This window comes from Equus asinus, chromosome 2, assembly GCF_041296235.1.
Source record: "Equus asinus isolate D_3611 breed Donkey chromosome 2, EquAss-T2T_v2, whole genome shotgun sequence".
Lineage (NCBI taxonomy): Eukaryota > Metazoa > Chordata > Mammalia > Perissodactyla > Equidae > Equus > Equus asinus.
In genome coordinates, this window is record NC_091791.1 from 150,315,406 (window position 1) to 150,338,314 (window position 22,909).

The window sequence follows — 22,909 nt, forward strand, 5'->3', positions numbered from 1 at the left end:
ATAATTAGCTGTTTTCTAACACATTTGACCTGAAGATGCTTGAATCAGCAGATAATTGAATGTATTAAAAGAAGTAGCAAATTCTAATTATGAGACTTAGTTGTGGAGTGGGGGGTGGAGAGAAGTCATTTATTATTTATTCAAGAGAGTTCATAGAAATGTAGAAGGAAGCAGAGGAAGAGGCAATTACCAACTGTCTCAGGCCCAAGACTGCGCATCTTCACACAGTGGCACTTAGGAGGGGAATTGGGCAGCTCAGGACTTGAGTCGATTTTGTTATTCCCACATAAGATCTCAATCTGAATGCCAAATAAATTACCAGTAAAAATAGACTGAAGTACTCACAGCAGTAGAATGTACCAGCTGGACTGATGCCTGCATCACAGATTAACTCTGATATATCGGGCTTTGGTATGTTGCTGTGATGTTTCTGAGGGCACATATATTCAAATCTACAGGCTAACAAGCTGTGCTCAGACAGAGTTCTAGTGAGTAAGTACTTGGGTCATATGGTGCTTACACAAATTTAAGTCAGTCACGGTCTCCTTTTAAAGGAAAACAAGTGACATGAACTCCAAGTCTGAAATTATTTTATTATATTACTTAAATATTGATACATATGAAAGCTATGAACTTAAATATGTATTCTTACACTTATTAATTTGGGTATAATTTAAAAAACAAGACAGGTTATAAAATAAATACAAACAATAAACCAATAAAATTCAAACTAATATGATGGATGATACTGTTTTGCTGAAAACGAATCTCCACTCAAAACCCAGAATATGATATTGGCTACTATGATACAGATTCTGTAGAATTTTTCATGCCTAAACTATTGTGTACCTTGTGGTGATTCATTTCTCCATCATTCTTCTTTATTTAACTAATGCAAAACCGACCTTCCTATAATATGCAGTGAGGGCATTTGGCTTTTATTTGCATTTAAATACGTCATTTGAGTATTAAGCCAACCTTTGTTCTCTCTTATTGGTCCTGGGTCATTAATGTAGTAATATTGATCTGAATAAAACTAAAACAAACATAAACTCAGATGCTGAATATAGCGTGTAGTATGTTTTATTATTTCATTCTCTTAGCAGATATAGAAAATACTATTCCACTCTCCATTCATTCATGCATTCATCTATTCAACAAATAGTGTTTGCTATGTATTAACTACTTCAGATGATGATGATAATGATGATGATGATGAATACTGTACAATCCTTGGTCAAGAAAAGAAAAATAACTTTAAAATTAAGTGTTCAGCAATAAATCATATATCTAAAGAGCTACAATTTTAGGTTATGTTAAAGCCATTGGGGAAATGCATACATACAGTTAAGAGAGTTTGAAAGCAGAGCACATCTCATTGGAATGGGAAATATGACTCAAAATTGCAAATAATTACAACAATAGCAATGAAAATGATGCCAAGGATTGTATTTCACATATACTATTAACTGTTTATCAGGTGCCAGTCACTGATTAGTCATTATCTTACTTAACCTTCAGACCAACCTAACGAGATAGTTATTTTTTCATCATTTTATAGATAAGGCAATTGATACCCAAAAGCACACAGCTAGTAGTGATAGAGATAGGATTTTAACACAGGCAGAATAGTTCCAAAATATGAGTGTTCAGCTATATTTCTACGTAAAAGCGTTGGTATTTGAATTTGGTATTTTTTATAATTAATGAATATGAATTGAGTGCATACAATATACTTCACAGCCTTGGATGCCAAGTTAGGTAGTTCACATAATAATATATTACATGATATGACGTTTAATAAATTATATCTCATGTATATGTATATGTTACAAAATATCATTAATAATAATATAAATTGTTATAAATTTGATAATAGTATGATGGTTAATTGTATGCATCAACTTGACTAGGTCACAGGGTGCCCAGATATTTGGTCAAACATTATTTTGAATGTTTCTGTGAGTAAGAGACAAACTAAAACCTTGAAAGGCATCCAATTTTCCCATAAGGATACTTGCTGAGTTCCAGTGCCGAGAGGGAGTCTGGTTAGCTGGGTGAAATATTCTAGAAGGGACAGTGAAATCCGATGTACTCACAAGGTGCTTTGCTTTCCTGAAAAACCTCCCTGGTCCGTTTCTAAAGACATTTACCATATTGGAAGGCTCATCGGGCAGGAAGCTAAGGAGCTTTGCTGAGACTCTCTGAAGGATAGAATTGCATTCTTGAAAGTCTTTGGTACTGAGAAGATGTATTTTTGAAAGGTTCTTAATACATATCCCATGAAGGACATACCTAGAGAAGAAGATGAACAAGAGTTAGGCTGAGTTTTTCTAAACCTGCAACCATGCCTTGACTCAGCTCAATTTCTTGTTGAAGTGAGATGTCTGACCCTCATCCCATCCGCTTAACACAGGAAAGGGGAAACTCTCACTGGTATAATACAACATCACTGGGATTCTCTAAAGCTCTTTAGTACACAATGTCCAGCATACAATTTTTAAAAATTAGAAATGAGAATAGACAAGGAAACATCATAGAAGAAGAAGAGAAACAACATCAACAACGATATAAACAGACCCATGTATGATCTAGACATCAGAGTTAACACACAAGGACTTTAAAATAGCTATGATTCGTATATCCAAAAAAAGAAGATAAGGTGTACAAAATGAATTAGAATATTGAGAGTTTTAACATAAAATTGGCACCTATAAAAATAATCAAGTGGATAGTCAGGAACTTAAAAATTAAAAAATAGGGGCCAGCCTCATGTTGTAGTGGTTAAGTTTGGCACATTCCACTTCAACAGCCTGGGTTCACAGATTCAGATACCACGTACAGAACTACACCACTTGTCAGCCATGCTGTGGTGGCGACCCACACATAAAGTAGAGGGAGATTGGCACAGATGTTAGCTCAGGGCTAATCTTCCTCATGGAAAAAATGAGGAAGATTGGGAATCGATGCTAGCTCAAGCCTAATCTTCCTCAGCAAAAAAAAAATTTAAAAAATATATATCTGAAAGTAGAACCATATCAGATAGGTTTAACAGCAGATTGGAGACACAGGGTTAGTGAAATGGAAAACACTGCACAAGTGAAGTAGATACATGGGAACATCTCAATCGCATTTATAGTTGCAGTTCCAGAAGGAGAGAAGCAAGAGAAAGAGGCAGAAATAATGTTTGAAGAGACAGTGGCTGAATGTTTTCTGAAACTCACAAAGAACATCAACCCAAAGAATTCCAATGAGGAAAAATTCAATTCAAAAAAGGAAAAACACAAAGAAAACCACATCCAGTCACATCATAGTAACAATGTAGAATATCAAGGACAAAAAGGAAATCCTAAAAAGTGACAGGGATAAAAAAATATTACCTTTAAAGTAGTAATTCTAAGACTGGCAGCTGAATTCTCAACAGAACTGACGAAAGCCAGAAACAGCAGAATAACATTTTCTAACCATTAAAAGAAAATAACTCCCAACTTAAAATTCCATATGCAATAAAAATTTATTTCAAAAGTGAAGGTAAAATAAAGTCATTTGCTGATGAAAATCTGAGAGAATTTTGTTTTACTAAAAGATCTACACTAAAAGAAAATCTAAAGGGAATTCTTCAGGCAAATGGAAATTCATCCCTATTGAATACTTGACAAGGCAGAAGAAAAAGAAAAACATTATTGGGTCATTTTAAAGGAATATTGACTATATAAAATTATAATTATAATGTCTTTTGCAGTGAAAACACATGTAAAAACTAAAATGTTAAAATTACTTAAAATGCAAAAATTACTTAAAAGTCAGGAGGAAATAAATAGAGTTTAAAGGACCTGAGGTTCAAGCAGTGTCACATTTGGCATAAAAGTAATAATTTGCATTAGACTTTAATAGTCAAGAATGAATTATTACATCTTCAGTGTCTACTAAGATGATACAAAGCTGGTTTGTCAATAGAAGTGAAAATGCTGTTACCAGTCATTTCATAGTTTTAATACTAATGAGAAAATATGAATGACAATAGGCATAAAAGCCTAATCAGATGCTTGTTGGGTCTCAGTTTATCAATTGTATGGTCAATTGTACCTGAAAAGGATAAGATTTATAAAGACAAGAAAGTCTCAGTATATATTGTTGGAAACTGGAAATTACTTCTAAAATATACGGTGTACGAAATGAAATTTTATAACGTATTTAGCACTCTGGAAACAAAACCATATCTCATCCTTTTAAAAGAAAAGTCATCTTTCAATACTAAACTTCCATACGCATATTCAAGGATTTATAGAGAAAGTAGAGTACTAACAGTAGTCAGGATCCAAATGCATAATGAAAATAATAAAAATTGCAAAATTTCAGAAAAGTGAGTATGCCGTGACAGAATTTTCAGGAAAATCTTCATAAAATAGATAGAATCTAAAGTAGGCCCTGAAATATGACTGGCAAACACATTTCATTTCTTGATAAAAATGGATGGCGAAGAAGAGAAAGCAATGTACCTTCCTACAATCTTTGGCTAGAAATGGAAAATGAAATCTAATACCAATAGTAAAGATCTGAATTTGGACACAATTTCACTCACAACAGTATTAGCTCTTAAGAATGAGGACCTGGGTAGGAGAGGATGACTGGCACGGAACGGAAGATATGCTTTTCAGGAAACAGACCTTTTTAAAGTTTCCTCTCGCTTTATACTTTGCTACAAGTAGAGGATGCGACTTGGGAAATCTACATGAATTTTTCATCTTGAGAAGCAAGAAGATAGGAGGACTGAGTACCAATTTGCATAGTGAGATTATCAGAAGAGTTAAATATCCAAGCAGAAGCCCTGGAGGATCAGAGCTACATCTTCACAAATTGGCTTTTTACAGTAATAAAATTTTGAGGGTTAATTATCTTACCCAACCTCAGAGGTAAAACTACAAATTATTTAAAGCAGCAATTATTGATATTGATGATTAATAAGAAAGTATACAATTGTACTTAGGTGTCTATATTTTGTAGTCTTGTCTTCAAACACTATCATTATTCATTATAGATTGGTTCACAGTTACAATTTAACATGCACTTTTTGGTTGCATTTATAAAAATTGTAAATGAAAGGAAGTGTGAGTTCTAATGGCAATCTCAGTTAACTGTGGCTGTAACTGTTCATTTGGACCATGAAGTTATTATACAGGTATCACTATGCCCCTATTGATCATTTATCTAGACTGCAGACATAGTCTGTGGAAAGAGAGAAAAATAATTGTATGTCTTTACTCGGAAAACCCCAAACTCTGAGGAAATATCAATTGTCCTGAATAATACAACACAAATACTATAGCTGGATGTCAAGCATAATAACATAAGTAAATAAGGGATTATCCAAGGCCCCCATGGCTTGTAGGATTGTGGAAATAAATCTAGAGGTGCAATGTACGGTGCTGAATCGGATCCTGGGAAGCTGTAGCAACTCCAGCGTAATTACGCAGTGAAACTTTGAGTGTCAGCCATGGAATAACTAGTACTTTCAGTTTCAACAGATGGCTGCCTTTAAACCTAACTTTCTCCAGTACCAAATGTCTGAGAGTCCCTACAAAACTGTTTAGCATATTTTAAACAGTAACTTTATAAATACTTGATAAATTTAACTAAACTATAAACTTCAGATACACTTTGTAACTCCACGGAAACAGTTTTGCTCCTGAAACAAATCCTTTGTGGCTCTGAATCCCAAACTATGTCTGGTTTTGTTTTAGATCTCAACTGAATATTTTAGAAACACTTTCATCATGTCTGAAGTAAAATAATTAATGAAAGTTACACAAACAATATTCTCTGAGGCATCACTAACCAATCACCAAGGAAGGCACGCAAAATGTTTCTTAGAAGTAGCATGACAGCACATCGCTCTAAATTTGATTACTCCCAGAGAGTCTAAAGAAACATTATCAAAAGATATGGCTCAGTGATTATGTAGCCCCAAGTAACGGAATAATTAAGTCATGATTTAATCCAATAATATCACTGTCCTAATTTACTCTATCTCGTGCAGCTTTCCTACCTACAGGTAAGATCTAAGGTACATGAGACAAATCTGAAGATGCAATCCTCTCTAAAGCACATTTCCCTGACCTAGAGGCCCAATTTCCCCCAGATTCAGTACTTATTCTAATAGAGTGAATCCACTATGCTGACATTCCCCATTTAAAACATTCCCATGACTAAACATCAATAAGCACATATGATAAATTACAAGATCACAAAATAGTAAAGGCCAAATTATCATAGTAAGTTATGGGTATTTTTAATATGGATGTTGACTCGTGTTTTGCTAGCCTTGCACATTATTAAATGATTGTTTTGTGGCTACTACATTAACCCTAAATGTCTGGAAAATTCTTAAAGAATTAGCACTTAGAACTCAATCAATGGAACCTGGGGTATCAGGCAAACACAGTGTTATCAGAGAAATGAGGTTCAAATGTCAATGGAATAAACAGTAAAACTAAGTTCCTGTTGAACCAATGAGCAGCTTCCACAGGGTTTTATGTTGCTCCTGCCGAAGCCCGGGGTTGTCCCTAAAGTCTATATGGGAGAGTTAAGGAGACCCAATTGCTAAGGTTACAGAGATGTGCTCAAAAGGAGTTAGGCATTTGCAGGGACCAACTCTGTCAGTTTTCCCCACATTCAGCGGATCCCATCCTCACCCCTTATCCTGATTTGCCTCATTGTGCCCAATCCTTAGGTGAGAATAACAAAAGGATATAGCTGCGTGAGAGAAACAAAATTCTTAATGTATAAATCAACATTCACAGCCTCTCCTTTCTTGCCTCCAATAAGGAAAAATCCTGACATTGCCTAATTGGCATTTCCTTTTTCTCTGATTTTAATCACAGGGGTGAAAGACCAACAAGAAGACTATTAAGAATGTGAGAGATAGATAGAGAGGCTTTGGAGAGGCTGAGTAGTTTGAGAGAGACAGAGGGAGGGAAGGAATGGGGTATCGTATCGAGACACACTGCCTTGGGGATGAAGGATTGGATATTCTTTCATGTTCTGCAAAAGAAGAAGCAAAAAGCAATTGCTGGTACTGTATTAAATTACTTTTGGTCGCTTGACTGTGCTTCTCTGAATGCGACACCTCAGCAGGACTGGAATTTTCAGGCATAGTGCACAGCATTAGCACAACAATGGGTAACAAAGGTAGGAGTAAGGCCTGACACACTGCTGACCAACAACCACAGGGTTGGGTGGAACCTGTGTGGACACTGAGGAGAAATAGGCCTGCTGGAGAATAGAACACATAACCAGAGGAAAATCCAAAATGATGACCAGTATTCAGAAGTTGATCAGAAATTAGAGTGGGACAATAATTATGCAATATTTTTTATGATAGGGTATATACATTTCTCACAATTTCACATTACTGAAATCACGATGAACCTTAAAATTAAACATAGTTGAATGTGTATCATTTCCCATTCTTCCTGAAAAGCTGTTATTAGATCAATGGGGAATCTACTGTAAGTTCCATGAATGTAGGAGAACCATGTCTATTTTTATCATTATTATTAACTATTTATTCAGCACAATGTATTGTGCACAAAGCTGTAACATAATAAGTCCTCAATAAATATTTGCTGAATAATCAGTAGTGTGCCAGACTTGAAGAAATTGATCATATAAGAAAAAAACAGCTATTTTTTCCTAGAAATTTTTAGTTTTAGTATGTGCCAGATGGGGTATACCTGTTACAAATATTATTGCATTTAATCCTCCCAATATCCCTACATTATAAATATTGTTATGTTAGTTTCACAGCTGAGGAAACTGAGTCTCAGAGAGGTTAAGAAACTTGGTGAAAGCTCTGAACTAGGACAGAGATGGAGCTGCTTTGAAATTCATGTCTAGGTCACTGTAAAGCCCTAGGTCTTAGCACTACACTACATTGTTTCAAAAGAAGAAGTTAGTAGACAAATTCAGTGAAAATTTGAAGGAGGAAATAAACAGAGTCCGAGAACGAGGTCTGAGTGGAGGGGTTATGGTTGGAGTCAGAGAGCAATAAGGAAAGATAGAGATGAAGTGAGGGGCTGTGACTGCCCTGAGCTAAATTCCAGACTCAGCTGTCCCCTGACTATTAAGGAAATCTGCATTTTCATCACTGTTCTTTTATCCTTATAAAACTCCATTCAAGATACTTCAGGAGGAATTAACAATACCAGTAGCCCGAGTTTCAGATCTGTGTAACCCACCAACTTGAACTTAGTACATAATTTAAGGCATTAATTTTCCAAATAGTGAATTATTGATCCAATGACCAAATGAAGTTCCCAAAAGTGCTTAACATACTCCAAAGGGATACCTTGTTACACTGGGGGAAAGTAGAACTTCTTTCTAAATCAGTGTGACTTATAGACATACGGATTTTGCATTTATATTACATGAGCTAAAAATGTCATGCTGCAGTTCACAGATGCCATCTACATAAACAAAGGGAATGGATGCCAGTCAGTTCCTGCTAATGTACAATAAGCACAGAATAACAGAGAAGGCAATGGCCCAAACCAATTATAAAGGACTCAGGATGGGGTGGGGCTCAGTATTGGGAGGTTTGGTTTTCACGGACAGATGGTTTCCTCATCATTATTTGTGGTACCAATTAAAACCGGTGTGACTGGGAGGCAGACAACAGCTCCTGTCTGCACACTGTTCTATTCTGCAATTCCGTTCATTTTGTGGGGCCTCTCCTAGTAAGCAGTGAGCCTTCTTTCTCCTAGCTACAATGATTCTTAGAGTTGATAAGAAATCGCAGCTGTCTCCTAGCCTATTACATCTTCTCAATGACCAGAACAGTTCGTGCTTGTGTAAATATGCCTTTTCCTTTGTGGAAGCTGAAATCAGTTACACACAGTTAATCATACCACAGTCTTGCCTATACAGTCAGAAACTGACATTGAAAGTCTCTCCTTAGTCTGCTCCAAACTCAATAACCCCAAAGAATTCAGTGTTTCCCAGTCAACCCTTTAATCGCTATTTTTTTTACTCTCATATTCTATGGACTATATCCAAATTCTTCATTTTTTAGATCAATAATAGGATTAAAATGAATCTCACTACAATAGCAGTTAAGACTAGAACCACATGAACCATACTGGGAGAATCACTACATATTTCCAATGCCCACCTTTTAGAGCTTGATTTTAAATAGTGAGCACATGTTTTTGACTTCTGTGTTACCTTGTAATCTAGATCTTATTCAACTATTTGTATAGAATCTGACTGAAAGAATCACTCCAGCTCATTCTTAAGTTCTACTTACTTGCCCCAAAATAGTGTTCTGATTTTTTCTTATTTCTTCCTGAGTGAATTATACTGAACATATCAATTGAAATACCAAGCTTAATAGTTTATCCAATTTCTAAGGACATTTAAATTTTAATTAATTTCTGTAGGATCCTAGTCTAAGTTGTATTTCCCATATTAAAGTGTATATATATATATAATGTATATATATATATACATTAAAGCATATATATGTAGAGAGAGTATGCATACATTCCTTATATTTATATATGTATAAAATATTATATAATCCATTAAAAAACTTCTAAGAGTAGTCAATAATCATAGAATCATGGAATCTTAGAGACGGAAGAACATCATGCCAGATTCTATGCCTTCAGAGGCAGCCACCTAGTTACCTTGGTTTTCAAAAAAGGAAGATGGCAAATTCTGTGATCTTGGAGTGTATAATCCTGCCCACCTCCAAGAATGTGGATTCTAATGAGCTTGACATAGATACTACAATAAGGAAAGAATCAAAAATGCTGTCAAGGATTGTTCAAAAGATGCTTCAAAGTCATTCATCACAGAATTTGTTACAGAGGAAATAATTGTAAATTCCCTAACTAAAATTCCCAACACTAAGAGTATGATTAAATGCTTATAGGGGAGTTGGCCTTTTTTTAACTTAATTAATAGGGGGAAATTCTCCATGTATAATTTTATTATAGCTTTTCGGCAACAGATTTGCTTCCAGAACACAGATACTATGAAAACCACTGCTAAATCCAAGCCAAAATGGGGGAAAGAAGAGATTCATATTAACATTGACATCATTGGACATGTAGATTTAGGCAAGTCCACCACTACTGGCCATCTGAGCTACAAATGTGGTGGGATTGACAAAAGAACCATAGAAAAGATTTAGAAGGAGGCTGCAGAGATGGGAAAGTGCTCCTTCACATAAGCCTAGGTCTTAGATAAACTGAAAGCTAAATGTGAGATGGTATCACTATTGATATCTCCATGGGGAAGTGTGAGACAAGTAAGTATTATATGACCATCATTGATGCCTCAGGACTCAGAGACTTTATCAAAAACGTGATAATAGGCACATCTCAAGCTAACTCCGCTGTGGTGATCATTGCTCCTGGTGTTGGTGAATTTGAAGAAACTATCTCCAAGAATGGGCAGACTCATGAGCATGTCTTTTGGGCTTACACACTGGTTGTGAAACAACTAATTGTTGGTGTTAAAATGGATTCCACTGAGCCTCACTCCAGCCAGAGAAACATGAGGGAAATTGTTAAGGAAGTCAATACCTACGTTAAGAAAATTGACTACAAGCCAGATGCAGTAGCATTGGTGCCAATCTCTGGTTGGAATGGTAACAATGTGCTGGAGCCAAGTACAAACATACCTTGGTTCAAGGGATGGAAAATCACCCATAAAGATGGCAATGCCAGAGGAACCACACTGCTTGTTGCTTGGACTGCATCCTGCCACCAATTCATCCAACTGAGAAGCCCGTCGGTCTGTTCCTCCAGGATATGGAGAAAATTGGTGGTATTGATACTGTCCCTGTGGGCCTAGTGGAGACTGGTGTTCTCAAACATGGCATGGTCATCAACTTTGCTCCAGTCAATGTTATAACTGAGGTAAAGTATGTTGAAATGCACCATGGAAAGATTTGAGTGAAGCTCTTCCTTGGGACAAGGTGGGCTTTGATGTCAAGAAAGTGTCTGTCAAAGATGTTCATTGTGGCAACATGGCTGGTGATAGCAAAAATGACCCACCAATGGGAGTGACGTCAGTATCATGGCAGTGTGAACTTGCCTGGGATTTTCTCCCCTCCAACATACAATGAAAAGGAACATCCATACTCCAACAGAGGACATCCTAACACAGCACAAAAACATTGGAGAGACACGCAGCCTTAAGATGGAGGGCAGAGAGACTGGAGTCCCCCTTGGAGGAGCTGGAACAGGGTAAGAGAGAATTTCACTCCCTCTCCTAAAGACTGCTATCCAGGACCATGTGAGGTTCTGAGAGAGAAGGAACAGAGGAGGGGATGTTTGTTCGTAGGAACATCAAGGGCCCCTGAGGATCCTAGAGGCAAGGGCCCTACCTTCCTATGCAGCCTAGAGGGAAGACATCTACTGGGCAAGAGCTTTTGCGGGGGGTGACATCATCAAGCTAATATGCCAGGAGAGCAGATAGCAAGAGCAGAGTAAGAAAGACCAGAGTGCATTCAGGAGAAAGTGCTCCTCCTCTTCATGGCCCTTGCCTGCTCCAGTTCCACTGCCTGCGATCACAGCTGAAGGCAGAGGGCTCAGAATACACTGCTCTTGACCCCCACCAAGTGGCAATAGGTGGTACCTGAAATATATCAGGATATATTATAATCATAATATACCAGGATAATAATATCAGGATGCATAAGATCCAAACCAGATTCCATATCAATATCAAAGATTATATCAAATTTCCAGACCAGAGGGAAAACGACAAGTACCCAGAATGCAGTCCTGAGGACACAGAAATATTTAATCCAAATGACGATGAATTCAAAATAGCTATAATCAAAAAACTCAATGAGGTAAAAGAGAATGTAGAGAAACAATTCAACGAGTTCAGGAGCTACTTATCAAGAGATTGAAACTATAAAGAAGAATCAATCAGAAATATTAGAGATGAAAGACACAATGGAAGAGATAAAACAAAATATAGATTCCCTGAAAGCTCGAGTGGACATCATAGAGAAGTGTATCTGGATAATAGAAGATAGACATGTTGAAATGCTCCAGACAGAAGAGGAGAGAGAACTAAGACTAAAAAGAAATGAAAAAAGTCTCTGAGAAGTATCTAACTCAATTAGGAAATGCAACATAAGAATTATAGGTATTCAAGAAGGAGAAGAGAAGGAGAATGGAGCAGAAAGTGTGTTCAAAGGAATAATAACAGAAAACTTCACAAACCTAGGGAAAGGGAGGGAAATCCATGTGGAAGAAGCTTCCAGATCTCCTAGATACATCAATGTAAAAAGATCTACTGCAAGGCATATAGTAGTAAAACTGGCAAAAATGAATGACAAAGAAAGAATTCTAAGGGCAGCAAAACAGAAGAAAGTAACCTACAAAGAAACCCCAATCAGGGTTTCAGCAAATTTCTCTGCAGAAACCTTACAGGCTAGGAGAGAACGGAATTACATATTCAAATCTTTAAAAGACAGAAATTTTCAGCCAAGAATACTCTATCCAGCAAAAATATCCTTCAGATATGATGGAGAAATAAAAATTTTCCCAGACAAACAAAAGCTAAGGGAGTTCGTAGCCACAAGAGGCCCCCTACAAGAAATCCTCAAGAAGGCCCTCATACCTGGAAAAAGGAAAAAGGGAGAAAGGGGTCACAAGGCACGGGATAAGGAGATAGATATGTAGACAGAATCAGAATAGGATAGCAAATTCTCAAGTATAGCATTAAAGATAAAAGGAAGAAAAATACCAAAAACAAAGATAATCTTGTCATTTGAATCAGAAACTCACAACACAAGATGGAATAAGATGTGAGAAAAACAACTTGGGAGGGGAAGAGGAAAGGGACTGAATCAGTTTAGACTAAGGAAATAAGAGGCCATCAGAAAATGGACTATCTTATACACGAGATTATAAATACATACCTCATGGTAACCACTAAACAAAAAAGCAGAACACAAATAATAAACAAGGAGAAAACAAACATATCATAAAAAACTACATAATTCAATGGGTAAAACAAAACACACTGGATGAGAAACAAAGGAAATGCAGGAGAACCAGAAAATGAGAAATTAAATGGCACCTTAAGCCCTCGTATATCAATAACCACCCTAACTATAAATGGAGTGAATTCTCCAACAAAAAGACAGAGTGGTGAGATGGATTAAAGAACAAGACCTGACAATATGCTGCCTCCAGGAAAGACATCTCAGCTCCAATGACAAACACAGGCTCAGAGTGAAGAGATGGAAGATGATATTCCAAGCTAATGGCAAACAAAAGAAAGCAGGTGTTGCAATACTTATATCAGATAAAGTAGACTTCAAGATAAGACAGGTGAAGAGAGACAAAGAGGTGCAGTATATAATGATCAAAGGGACACTCCATCAAGAAGAAATAACACTTATAAATATCTATGTACCCAACGGAGGAGCACCAAAGTTCATAAAGCAACTATCAACAAACCTAAAAGAAGATGTTAATAATAACACAATAATAGTAGGGGACCTCAACACTACGCTCACATCAATAGATAGATCATCCAGACAGGAAATCAACAAGGAAACAGTGTAATAAAATGAAAAGTTAAACCAGTCGGACTTAATAGGCATATATAGAGTACTCTGTGCAAAAACAGCAGAATACACATTCTTCTCAGGTGCTCACAGAACATTCTGAAGGATAGACCATATGTTGGGAAACAAGGCAAGCCGCTATAAATTTAAGAAAATTGAAATAATAACAAGCATCTTTTCTATTCACAATACTATAAAGCTAGAAATCAATTACAAGAAAAAAGCTGAGAAAGGTACAAAGATGTGGAGATTAAACAATAAGCTATTCAACAAGCAATGGATCATTGAAGAAATTAAAGGAAAAATCTAAAAATACCTTGAGAAAATTGAAAATGATAACATAACATACCAACTCATATGAGATGCAGCAAAAGCTGTATTATGAGGGAAATTCATCACAATATAGACAGACCTTCGCAAACAAGAAAAATCCCAAATAAGCAATCTTAAATTACACCTATCTGAATTACAAAAGGAGAACAAACAAAGTCTGAAGTCAGCAGATGGAGAGGAATAAAAATAATCAGAGCAGAAATAAATGCAATTGAAACAAACAAGCAGTAGAAAGGATCAATGAAACAAAGAGCTGGTTCTTTGAAAAGATAAATAAAATTTACAAACTCCTAGCCAGACTGACAAAGAAAAAAAGAGAGAAAGCTCAGATAAACAAAATTAGAAATGAAAGAGGAGAAATACCAACAGACACGACAGAAATGCAACAGATTATAAGAGAAGACTACAAAGAACTATATGCTGAGGAAATGGATAAATTCTTAGACTCTTACAATCTCCCAACGCTGAATCAAGAAGAAACAGATACTCTGAATACAGCAATCACAAGGAAAGAGATTGAAGCAATAATCAAAAGCATCCCAAAGAATAAAAGCCCAGGACTAGACCCCTTCCCTGGGGAATTCTACCAAACTTTCAGAGAAGATTTAATATCTATCCTGCTCAAGCTATTCCAAAAATTAGGGAAGAAGGAACACTTCCTAACACATTCTGCAAGGCCAACATCACTGTGATACCAAAGCCTGAAAAGGACAACTCAAAAAAGGAAAACTACAGGCCAATATTGCTGATGAACATAGATGCAAACATCCTCAACAAAATTTTGACAACCTGAATTCAGCAATACATCAAAAGGATCATACATCATGATCAAGTGGGATTTATTCCAGGGACACAGGGATGGTTCAACATCCACAAATCAATCAACATTATACTCCACATCAAGAAATTGAGGAATAAAAACCATATGATCATCTCAATAGATGCAGAGAAAGCATTTGACAAGATCCAACAGCCATTTATAGTAAAAACTCTTAACAAAATGGGGATAGAAGGAAAGTACCTCAACATAATAAAGGCCATATATAACAAACCCACAGCCAACATCACACTCAATGGGAAAAATCTGAATGCCACCCCCCTGAGAATAGGAACAAGACAAGGATGCCCACGATCACCACTCTTATTCAACATAGTACTGGAGGTTTTGGCCAGAGCAATTAGGCAAGAGAAAGGAATAAAAGGAATCCAAACAGGGAGAGAAGGAGTGAAACTCTTGCTATTTGCAGACAACATGATCTTATATATAGAAAACCCCAAAGAATCCATCGGAAAACTAATAGAAATAATTAACAACTACAATAAAGTTGCAAGCTACAAAATCAACTTACAAAAATCAGTTGCATTTCTATACTCTAATAACAAACTTACAGAAAGAGAACTCAAGAATACAATTCCATTTAAAATTGCAACTAAAAATGTAAAGTACCTAGGAATAAATTTAACCAAGGAGGTGAAGGACCTATACAATGAAAACTATAAGACATTACTGAAAGAAATTGATAATGACATAAAGAGATGGAAAGAGATTCTATGCACATGGAATGGAAGAACAAACATAGTTAAAATGTCCATACTACCCAAAGCAATCTACAGATTCAATGCGATCCCAATCAGAATCTCAATGAGATTCTTCATGGAAATAGAAGAAAAAGTCCTAAAATTCATATGGGGCAACCAAAGACCCTTAACTGCTAAGGCAATCCTGAGAAAAAAGAACAAAGTTGGAGGCATCACAATTCCTGACTTCAAAATGTACTACAAAGCTACTGTAATCAAACAGCATGGTACTTGTACAAAATCAGGTGCACAGATCAATGGAACAGAATTGATAGCCCAGAAATAAAATTGCACATCTATGGACACCTAATCTTTGACAAAGGAGCCAAGAACACACAACGGAGAAAAGATAGTCTCTTTGAAAAATGGTGTTGGGAAAACTGGACAGCCACATGAAAAAGAAGGAAAGTAGACCATTATCTCATGCCATACACAAAAATAAACTCAAAATGGATCAAAGACTTGAAGGTAAGTCCTGAAGCCACAGAACTCCTAGAAGATAATATAGGGAGTACACTCTTTGACATTAAACTTGAAAGGAACTTTTTGAATACCATGTCTTCTCAGACAAGAGAAACAAAAGAAAAAATAAACAAGTGGTAGTTCATCAGACTAAAGAGCTTCTGGAAGGCAAAAGAAACTGGGATCAAAACAAAGAGACAACCCACCAAATGGGAGAAAGTATTTGCAAATCATATATCTGACAAGGGATTAATCTCCATAATACATAAGGAACTCACACAACTGAACAATAAAAAAAACAAACAGCCCGATCAAAAAATGGGCAGAGGACATGAACAGACGTTTCCAAAGAAGATATACAGATGGCAAATAAACACATGAAAAGATGTTCAACATCACTAATCATCAGGGAAACGCAAATCACAACTACACTAAGATACCACCTGTAATCACTAAGACTAAAAGTTAACAAATGTTGGAGAGGATGTGGAGAGAAGGGAACTGTCACACACTGCTGGTGGGAATGCAAACTGGTGCAGCCATTATGGAAAGCAGTATGGAGATTCCTTAAAAAACTAAAAATAGAACTACCGTATGACCCAGCTCTCCCACTACTGGGTATCTACCCAGACAACTTGAAATCAACAATCCAAAGTAACATATGCATATAACCCCTATGTTCATTGCAGCACTATTCACAATAGCCAAGACATGGAAACAATCCAAGTGTCCATCAACTGTCGATTGGATAAAGAAGATATGGTATATATATACAATGGAATACTACTCAGCCAGAAAAAAGACAAATTAATCCCATTTGCAACAACATGGAAGGACCTGGAGGGAATTGTGCTAAGCGAAATAAGCCAGACTGAGAATTACAAACACCAGATCATTTCTCTCATATGTGGAATAAGAACAAACACATGAACAAAGAAAACAGTTCAGTGGTTACCAGGGTAAGTGGGGTAGAGGAGGGCACAGGGGGTGAAGGGGAGCACTTATGTGGTGACAGTCAAGAAATAACATGTGGGGGGGTGCTGACCTCATGGCGCAGCGGTTAAGTTCACACATTTTACTTTGGTGGCCCGGGTTTCGCTGGTTCAGATCCTGGGTGCAGACATAGCACCGCTCAGCAAGCCATGCTGTGGTAGGTGTCCCACATATAAAGTAGAGGAAGATGGGCATGGATGTTAGCTCAGGGCCAGTCTTCCTCAGCAAAAAGAGGAAGATTGGAGGCAGATGGTAGCTCAGGGCTAATCTTCCTCAAAAAAGAAAAATAGAAAGAAAGAATGCACAACTGAAATCTCACATTGATGTAAACTATTATGAACTCAATAATAATAAAAAAACAAATGACCCACCCATGGAAGCAGCTGGCTTCACTGTTCAGGTGATTACCCTGAACACTCAGGCCAAACTGGTGCTGGCTATGAACCTGTGCTGGATTGTCACACAGCTCACATTGCTTGCAAGTCTGCTGAGCTGAAGGAGAAGATTGATCACCATTCTTCTAAGAAGCTGGAAAATGGCCTGCCTCAAATTCATGAATCTTGTGATGCTGCCATGGTTGATATGGTTCTTGGAAATCCCGTGTGTTGAGAGCTTCTCTGACTATCCTCCTCTGGGTCATTTGGCTGTTTGTGACATGAGACAGACTGTTGCTATTGGTGTCATCAAATCAGTGGAGAAAAAAGACTGCTAGCGCTGGTAAGGTCGCCAAGTCTGCCCATAAAATTCAGTAGGCTAAATGAATGTTATTCCTAGTACTTGCCACCCTAGACCGCCTCAGTGGCGGAAGAAGGTTTCAGAACTGTTTGTCTCAATTGGCCGTTTAAGTTTAATAGTAAAATTCTGGTTAATTACAACAATGTAGTATAAAAGCTTCACAGGAAAAAGAGGATGTTTTGTGGATCATTAGTTTTTTTCTGTGGCAGTTTTAAGTTATTAGTTTTTATAATCAGTACTTTTTAATGGAAACAATTTGACCAAAAATATGTTACAGAACTTTGACATTCATTAAAACAGAGTTTAATGAGAAAATAATTCAGTGTAAAAAACAAAATACAAAACTATACCTATAAGATCATCCCAAAAAATCAAAATAAAATTGGTATATAGGTACACGGATAAATATACACACATATAGAAATGTAAAAGAAATGACTGAAGGTAATCAATTGATAGCAGTAATTATCTCTTGGTAATTACAGGTGGTTTTTGTTTCTTTTTTTCTAAAATTCTGTTTTCTAACTTTTTAAACAACACATGTGCATTGCATCTCTAACTTGAAATCAAGCTACTTTTATTTTACAATTTTGTGAATCCATAAAATTAATTGTTAGTCTTCTTTTTCGCGTTCCTTAGCTTGGTTGCTCTTAAACTAAGATTTTTAACTTCAAAGATAACCTGAGTCACTAATTAAAAACAACAAACAAAACAAAAGCACCCTCCACTTCCAAAATGGATATTTCTCCATGGGTGACATCAAACAAGTATCTGGCCCACAAAAAAGACAAAAAAAATCTATAGAAAATCTTGGAAATGGGAGGAAGGTGAGCTGGTTCAGGAGTTGAAGTGGCTAGACTTGAAACAGAAAGTCCAAGGAAGCTTCTACACAATCCTGATTTGGTCAAAGTAAAGGGTACATAAAAATCACAGGAACTGCAGTGAAGAAACTTTGAAAACACTGCTGCAGTCAGGTGATCAAGGTCAACCTCAACAGTGATACGCCTTGTTGATAGCAAGCCACTCTTAATGTAATGCGATGAAAGTGGTACTTTACTTCTTTTGTCTTCTTCCCTGATACCTATAACTTCAGTCTAATCATGAGGAAAACATCATACCCAGTTGCGGGACATTCTTCAAAATACCTGACTAGTACTGCTCAAAACTGTCAAAGTCATCAGAAACAAGGAAAGTCTGAGAAACTGTCACAACCAAGAGGATCCTAAGGAGACATGATGGCTAAATGTAATGTGGTATTCTGGAAGTGATCCTGGAACAGAGAAAAGACAGTAATTTTAAAAAAGAAAGAAAAATTGAATATAGTGTGGACTTCACTTAATAATAATGTATCCATATTGGTTCATTAGCTATATGTACTATAATAATGCAAAATGTTAATAATAGGGAAAACTGGGTGTGGGATATATCAGAGGTCTCTATTCCATATTCATGACTGTTATATAAATCTAAGTCTATTCTAAAATGGAAAGTTGATTTAAAAATTATACACACACACAAAGGAACCTGTACACAGCGTATTCCACCACTGCTGACACCATTGACACCTCTCCTCAACCACAAGCTCTTGAAACAAGGATATTATTTGATTCATCTTTGTATTTCCTACGACTACTTAAACTATGCCTTTTACACAATCATTACAGCATAAATGCCCCTGGAATTGGAAGAGAGGATGATCCAGTGTCTGGGGTCCAGCTGACTGCACAGGAAGAAAACAAAAGTTTCTATTAAGATGCACTTGTTCCAGTTCTACCAATTATTGCAGAATTTAATCTCACTTAGAGAGAAAGACCCATAATGATGGACCGAAATTGAAAAAAAGAAAAGAAAAATGAACACAGGGTGGCAGCCACAGCACCAACAGCAACATATAAGAATCTCATAGAAGCTGTAGGCATCTTAATTTACCTTAAATGTCATCGCTTAAAGCTTGAAAGTCAAAACAGGGAGAACATATTAAAGAAGATAACACATAAGAATTGCATTTTGAAGGTTGTTCTGATGATCAGATGAGAAAAATATGTGAACACCCTTCAAAATCATCACACAGTCAAAAAGCAGTTTTTAAATTTCCTCAAGTATGGAGCACCTGAAAGTCATAGTGCTCCTTAGAGATCCCAGTGAATACTGATGTGTTGAATTGTATTAGAGGAACCATCTTTACGGGAGAAAATATAACAAGTGAATGCAGAATGAGATCACAACTATGAGCACGTGCCACACACACGTACACATAGACACACAGAAAACTCTTGGACTCAGCCTAATTGTTCCTTGATGATTTCTTCCATTATTATTCATCTGCTATTTTGTTCTCTTCTTTTTCCTGTATCTGCTTGTTAATTATATGTCTTCCCCACTAACTATAAGCAAGCATGTATGTCTTGTTAATTCTTGTATCTTCAGAATGTAATAGGATTTGGCACATAATAGACCTTCATTTATTCAATAAATATTTCTAGAGCTCTTACTAGAAGTCAGGAATACAGTAAAAAACCAAGATTCCAGTCCTCACAGTACTGACATTCCAATTCAAATGGGTTAAAATACTGGAAGGGAATAGAAGAGATGGCAAACAAGCAGAGCAGAGTGAGAGGGAGGGAGGGTTGGAAAGGGAAACAGGTGCGATGGTAAACAGTGTGGTTGCATTGAGAAGGTGAGAAGTGAGCAAAAACTTGAAAGAAGTAATTATTTGAAGCAAGCAGATATTCACGGGCAAAGCCTTCCAGGCAGAAAAATAGGGCATTGGCCCAAAGGTGCAAGGCTACCTGGCACATACAAAGAGCAGCCAGGAGGCCAAAGAACCTGGAGCAGTGTGTGTGAAAGGAAGAGGAGGAGGCAAGGTCAGGGAGGGCCAGGCCATGTAGGGCATTGTAAGGCATTATAAAGACTTGTGCTTTCCTCTGTGGTGAAATGAGGAGCCATTGCTGAATTGTGAGCAACAGTCACATAGCTGACCATTTTCAAAGGCTCATTCTGGCTGCTATGTGGAGAATAGACTATGCAGTAGCAAAGACAGAAACAAAAAGACCTGTTAGAAGGTGATTGCCACAGTTTTTGTGGCTCAGACCAAAGTAGGAGGTGTGTCCATGAGGAAAATTAGTTGAATGCTGGCTATAATAAAGTAGAGTCAACAGGATTTTATGATGCATTCAACAAATTGTTTAAACGGGTAAATACTGGCAAATGTTCATTAGTAAGCAAACATCATCAAGTGCCAAAGACTTAATAAACATTTATGGGCAAAGCAGCTTAAAATAAAACAAAAACCATATCTGCTACATTAACATTATGTCTATTACATTTCTATTATGTCCACAATGACTAATTGTTGGACTTGAGCCTTAGAACATTGGCACCCCGCTTGCAGACTCCCAGAGATTTTTAGAGACAGAGTTTGAGAATCATTATGACGCACGTATGTGAGGAATGATGATGCTGATACTGAAATGGGTTTTTCATGGGTAGTAGGAGGCACTTCTCACCTGTTAAAAGGGTCTGAATTCAACCTGACTTTGGGGAGTGCATCTGGAGCCAGACAGGTGGAAAGGCTCTCAGCGCTGAGTTCTGGCTCTGGCTCTGCTTACCAATAGATACCACTTTCTGGTGCTCATTATTTTGATAAAGATATTAGCAAAGCAACAGTAAAAATTAAAGTGCTCCATAATCCTCAGCACCCACCATTAACTTCTGAAATATTATTGCACGTTAGCTTTTACTGTTATTTTACAGAAGCACTTACTGAAAGTCAGGGAAGCTAAAACAAAAATCTGCTGCTGGTAGTAAAGGAGAGGGTGATTGCCTCTTTGCAGTTTGTGGTATCCCCTTTCCCAAAGCAACAGCAGGCACAGAAGTCTTCTGATTCTCCTTTTTGCTGAACTTGGCAAGAAACTGGTAGATACCTTCTAGAGTATGTGGAGGGCAAAACGTGTCCCTCTTGAGATCAAGAAATGGGTGAGATGTGCCTTCTGTTTTCCTTCCTAACTCTTTTCTTACATCCTTCTTCTCTGCTTTTACTGGCCTACCAGGGATGGAAGCCTGCTCAAAGGAAATGAACTGAGATGAGTTATATACTTTCCATGGGCTCTCCGTCCAGGGGAATCACATTATGGGCTTACGTTGTGGAACATCTGATTTTGTCCACCTCCTATCCACCATGCGGAGACATTGCTTTATTTCCTCAGGGGATTTATAGAGCATGGTGTATTTCCTTGGGGGAGTGGGCAGGATTTGGGTATTTGGGGCACGTTCAGGCTCCTCAAATCAGCCACCCAGCAGCAGCAGCCTTCTCTAATTTCCATGCCTAATTCCAGTCGTGCTGAGAATGTGTGAGGCCCCAAAGTTTCTCTTTGCAAAATCGTATCACTATATATATTCTGCCTCACAGGGCCTTTCTGAAGACAAATGAAATAATGTCAGCTGTTCAATACAAGCCTGTCCCCCCACAACTCGATGAAAGATGCTATGTATTACGTATGACCAAGCTTTCTCTTCAGCTGAATTTAGAAACTGCAGCTTACAGTGCTTCTTATGTTTATTCACAGTGGTATCTAATTTTGCATAGGAAAGTGGAGGCCTGGGCATTTACATTTCTCCTACTGGTTCCACTCTCCTGGCCAAGAAACACATGAAGAAGGGTCTTCACTGGCCCAGAGGCCCTGATAGGATTCTATTCATGCCCGCCACTCACTGACAGAGAAAGCCCCCCCACAAGAAGTCGCAGCTCTCATAAAGAGCCCTGCCGGATTTGGGAAGACGTGGCTTTTTGTTTGTCACCACAGGACATTGTGTGACACTCCATGGCCCGGGCTAGGGGTTGTCACAGCAGCCTTTCACAATTCAAAGAGAAAGGGAAAATAGCCTGCCTTTGAGCATCAGAGATGTGGGAGAGGCAGGAATCAAATCATGAATAAATAAATAAAAACACCAACAGCTGTGATATTTAAAACAGACAATCACTATAACAGCAAATGACAACCCTGCAGCCCGCAGAATCTGCTAATAAACTGTCTGCTGTGACTGTTATTAAAGATAAACTTATAAGCCATGATTATTCAACCATTAAACCTAAGTGGAAATCAAAAGAAGATCTGTGTCAGATGATATATTTGGGGCCGCATGGCCTAGAAAAATTACTCATCAAATTTGAATCTTGATGTCTCTGTCCTCTGAGGATGGGTCCCCTGA

At 37.3% G+C, this 22,909-nt stretch overlaps 1 pseudogene; it reads left to right on the top strand.

Annotated features, from left to right (window-relative positions):
* The window catches only part of LOC106835031 (elongation factor 1-alpha 1-like), a 155,864-nt pseudogene extending 138,146 nt beyond the window's left edge, over positions 1-17,718 (top strand).
* The last annotated feature ends 5,191 nt before the right edge of the window (positions 17,719-22,909 follow it).